We start from the raw sequence: 5,615 nt of genomic DNA, 5'->3' as shown, positions 1-5,615 counted from the left end.
ACGTCCAACATTGTACTGAGATATACTTCTGCCTAGTGCCTACTGTTGCCAGATTTTGTGAGAGAAATAAGCAGCCAGGTCTATGAAAACAAGCCCATAAGAAGCGACTATGCAAATTGGCCGATCTACAAGTTGCAAATTGGCCGATCTACAAGCTCACAGCGAGGCGTTTTGAGCTTGTAGATCTGCTATTTTCAAAAAGATCTTCAAAAGAAAATTTAAATATTTGGAATATATTTGAAACATTTGAGACATGTTTCAGAAGTGGTGTAAACAATCATTTAATTTGTTTTTGTAAACAAGCCCAAATAACTACACTTTAAAAACAAGCCCAAAAACCCGCAACCTGCAACTGCCAATTCATGTCAAGGACCCCCAAAATGATATGTATTTGGCCGCGGACCCCATCTCAAAATATGGACCCCCAGAAGCAAAGATTTGAGTTAAAAATGTTTGCTTTAAAAAATATATATTCAAAGATTTGCACAAATGTTCTCGATTTTTCAAAAATAGCAGATCTACAGGCTCATAGATCTACAGGCTCACAGATATATATCTGCTACCAAATTTTAATAAAAAGCCCAAAGTCGCTTATAATAAGCAGACATGGCAACGCTACTTCTTCCCCACTCTACGTCATGTGACACTTTGTGATTTGCATATTACCCATGGTGCATCCCGACAAACTACACAGAAAAGACGTTTGATTGATAAATAAACTATGATGTGGGTCACGTCGTGTCACCTCGTTGTGACCACGCTGTTGTGTGTTCATGAACTTCATGGCTCTGTTTAAAAACGTTTCAATTTTATTTTGGGTCACAACCGTCACCGAGAAGAGTTTCTGGATGTGATAGTTTATATAGTCTGTTATGTAGCGATTTTGTTTGGTTGGTCCGATGGCAGTGAGATCACAAATGATTGCTACAGTCAGTTACAAAACTCCTTGTTTCTTCTCTACCCTCTCCCACTGCCGACCTTGACCAGCCTTTTATTCAGTATAAGTGTTAGTATTATTAGTATATTTATATTCTTATTAGTATTATTATTAGTACAAGGGTCTTCAACAGGGGGTCCGGGATCCCTAGGGGGTCCTCAGAGTTACTACAGGGGGTCCGCCAAATCTTTGTGTGCTATGAATTCTTTTTTATGTAAAAAAAACACTTGAACCCTAGCATCCCTTTTCTGAGGAGAACTTTAGCCAAAAATAGCAGATCTACAAGCTCACAACGCCTCGCGCTGCGAGGCATTGTGAGCTTGTAGATCGGCTATTTTTGGTAAAGAGGTATAGGTGTAGAGGGAAAAAATAGCTGACCCAAGTAAAATAAAAAGGGTTAGGGTTAGTTAACCCTAACCCTAATATAGAGGGGGTCCCTGCTTCATCTCTCTTTCAGCTGAGGGGTCCTTGGCCTGAAAAGGTTGAAGACCCCTGAGTTAGTTATTAGTGTATATATTAGTATATACACTATACTAATATATACTGTTTATATTAGTGTATAAAGGAGTGGTGTAAAAAAAAAAATAAGTACATTTACTTCAGTACTGTACATAGGTAGGCTACAATTAGGTATTTGTGCTTTACTTGAGTATTTCCAATTTCCAGTATTTTTACTTCTACTCCACTAGAAAGCTAGAAAAGCCTTTTGTGATGATGAATGCTGCAATCAGTGTTTTCTGGGGAACCTTTCAAAAGGGTCAACAAATTGGAAAAATGTTTAAGTTGAAATTGTTTGAACTATATGTGCATCAGCAGGCCTAACGAAGGCATAACGAATCAGGTAATATGAATACCCTGTTTTTAAGAAGTCTGCATCTGCATCCAGTATTACAGTTACTGTAACAGGTGTAAGGTAAACCTTACTGGACACTTGTATTGCAATACAATCTTATAGGACGTAGTGACATTCACTTCCGCTCACTCAGGTATGATCAGGGAGGTGGACATTTCCTGGCAAGCAAATCTGTATTGCCGAATACAGTCATACTTTCATTTCTGTTATCGGAATCTGTGGGGTCAAATTGTGCTGGCATCGTGTCTTTGGGGCTGTTTGGAGTTGGCATAGCCAGTTCTCACCTGGTCTGAGAATAGGGGGATGGACAGTTCCTGGCAAGCAAATCTGTATTGCCGAATACAGTCCGCCTTTCTGTTTTCGGAATCAGTGGGGTCAAATAGTGCTGGCATCCTGTCTTTGGGGCTGTTTGAAGTTTTTATTAATTTACCACTCACCTGGTCTGAGAAAAGAGGGGTGGGCAGTTCCTGGCAAGCAAATCTATGTAGCTTACTATGGTGACAACTATGGTGCCTACATAGTCAGCACCATAGTCAGCTACAAAGTCAGCACCATAGTCAGCTCCTTAGCTGACTATGGTGCTGACTGTGTAGGCACCATAGTCAGCTACATAGTCAGCACCATAGTCAACTATTTTGCTGACTGTAGGCACTAGTGATGAGCGGGTCGAGTCAGACAACTTGGGGACCATAGTCAGCACCATAGCCAGCTACATAGCTGACTATGGTGCAGCTATGTAGCTATGAAGCTGACTATGGTGGTGACTATGTAACTGACTTTGGTGCTGGCTATGGTGCTAAATATGTAGGCACTATAGTCATCACCATAGTCATTGCCATAGTCATCACCATAGTCAGCACCATAGTCAGCTAATCTTGCAAACTTTGGAAGCCAATCTTAGCCAATCAGAATGGAATATGAAAAATCAGACCACTTAACTATAGAAATACTTTGTACCGATTTGAGTGATGTGACTGTCTGAACAAAAACTGTAGTAGTAATAGGCAAAAATGTGTTTTGCAAAAAACAGCCTGCTGGTGGCGATGTGAAAAATGAGGGCAACTGGTTAGCCTATGCTTCGGCCTCCAGGGAGTGAGCCTGCACAGGTTCACGCCGATCAGTCCAACGGTGCCAGAGATTAGCTCTTAACAGGTGGACGGACGAACACACACGCACGGTCACACGCACACACGCACACGCACACGCACACGCACACGCACACGCACACGCACACACACACACACACACACACACACACACAGGGGCAAAAACATAGTCTTGGCCACGCCTTCAGCCTGGCGGCGACAACAAGTGTTCCTGACTTTTAAGTTGAAATTGTTTGAACTATATGTGCATCAGCAGGCCTAACGAAGGCATAACGAATCAGGTAATATGAATACCCTGTTTTTAAGAAGTCTGCATCTGCATCCAGTATTACAGTTACTGTAACAGGTGTAAGGTAAACCTTACTGGACACTTGTATTGCAATACAACCTTATAGGACGTAGTGACATTCACTTCCGCTCACTCAGGTATGATCAGGGAGGTGGACATTTCCTGGCAAGCAAATCTGTATTGCCGAATACAGCAGACTTTTAGGTAATTTATTAATGTTAGATGCATACTGTAATCAAAGTTACATCCTGCAGACAGTTTGAGCATATTTGTATCATCACACTGTTGATTTGGTTTGTTGTACAACTAAAATCAAAATAGTTGAAAATATGCTTTAAGCATATTTGCTGCTATTTTCAGATCTCTACACATGGCATAATTTGAAATCTGACAATCTGCACTTTCTTAATCTGTAAACAACACACACACACACACACACACACACACACACACACACACACACACACACACACACACACACACACACACACACACACACACACACACACACACACACACACACACACACACACACACACACACCAACAACAACAACAACAACAACAACAACAACAACAACAACAACAACAACAACTAAACAACAGTAAAAACTTTTACAAAAAGGCCTGAACAGCGACTGGAAATATGATGTATGATGTAATTACCAAGAGGAAACGCTAGAGGGAAGCCTAAACCTATACATGAATTTGAATGAACCTGCATGATTGCCAACAGGTGATAAGGACCAGTTCAACTTTATTAAATATTAATGTAGGCCTAATGGCTTGTCCTTCCTTGTCATTGGTCGAGGGGCAGTATGCAGCTGTGAGGAGCTCCTTCAGCAGGAAGGGGACAGAGTGACTGTGCTTAAGAAGTTTAACCCTCTGATTGGGATCAGAGGGTCGAAAACTTTAATACTAATAACTTTGTAGATTTTTTTTAATTATTACAAAAGCACTTTAGACCAATATATACTTTGGCATTTTGAAAATAGCCGATCTACAAGCTTGTGACGTGTTGTGAGCTTGTAGATCTGCTATTTTCAATGGATTTGTATACATTTGAAAACTTGTGAAATGGCACCTTCTGCATAATGAGTACTTGTACTTTTGGTACTTTAAGTACATTTTTATGCCACCATTTTTGTACTTTTACTCAAGTGCATTTTGAACACCGGACTTTTGATTATAACAATAGTATTTATACGTTGTGGTATAGTTACTTTTACTTAAGTAAAAAAAAATGTGAGTACTTCTTCCAACACTTCTGATGAATGAATAGCTTACTACTATTCAACAGGTGTTTATTATTTTTTTAAGCCTTGGTTAGCCGGCAGGTGGCGCTTTGAGCTTCTGAGTTATGCTGTGTGTGGTGTAACAATGAGGAGCCCCAACCCCCAGTTTCCATGTGTGTCAGTGTGTAGTGTGGTCTATGGACCATTTGAAGCTTCATACCTTGGATGCTGGGGTTTATATGGGAGGATAATTTCAACAGCTCGGCTAATATTCACAAATAATTTCCCTATATATTGTCTGATGTCCTCTGCATCACTCACAGAGTAACACGTTTTCTGTGGAATGCAGCAGGACAGGAGAATCTGTACCTAAAATACAGCATGGCTAGACAACTGGCCAGATATGTTCTTCTTCGGTGACGGTGACCTATATATCTATATAACAGATACAGCTATACTGTTGGTGTTGCAGCTTGGCAATATGGACCTCTTTGAGGCCTACGTGTTTTTCTATGACCTACATATTTAACAAGTGTGTAAGAAACTAGGTATATGTCTATTATGTGCACTGCTGCAAATTATTCTTCTTGCATTCTTTAAAAACTGCATTTGGGCAAGTTGTCTGCATTTTTTTTTTTTTTTCTAATCCTGATTTTTTTTTCTTTTATACATCAAATTTCCCCTTACCATAGAAATGGCTGAATGTCCAGTGGATAGCAATAGCATAATATATATATTAGCTCTGGCCCATCGCGTTAGAAGGAGAACTCCTTCTAACACGATGGACCAGAGCTACATACAGTATCTATATACTGTGTGTTGCAGCTATCTAATGTGCATGTTTGATTCAAAGACCCCTTCGGGGTGAATCTACATTATTAACACAGGCGATCGCACATTAACGTCGATCGCACATTATTAACAAATTAATATTCTTTTCAGCGTTTGCACAACGGTCGGCACCACGTCTCTCTCTCAGCTGTTGAACCCAACTAGTGTGTCATCTCATCTGGCTGCACAGTACAGTAACAGTAGTGGTGCCTCACTCACTGCCTCCTCCTCCATTGGTTCCACAAGACGGAAGGAGGGGGCTGGCTCATTATACGGATAGAAAAAAAAGTGTTCGCGCATGCTCCGTGGGTTGTTTTTCACCCAAAAAGCCGTCGCTTTAAGAGCGCCTCTCGCAGGGAGCGCAG

This window comes from Gymnoscopelus microlampas (assembly GCF_963454915.1).
Source record: "Gymnoscopelus microlampas genome assembly, chromosome: 4".
NCBI lineage: Eukaryota > Metazoa > Chordata > Actinopteri > Myctophiformes > Myctophidae > Gymnoscopelus > Gymnoscopelus microlampas.
This window is presented reverse-complemented; position numbering follows the sequence as displayed.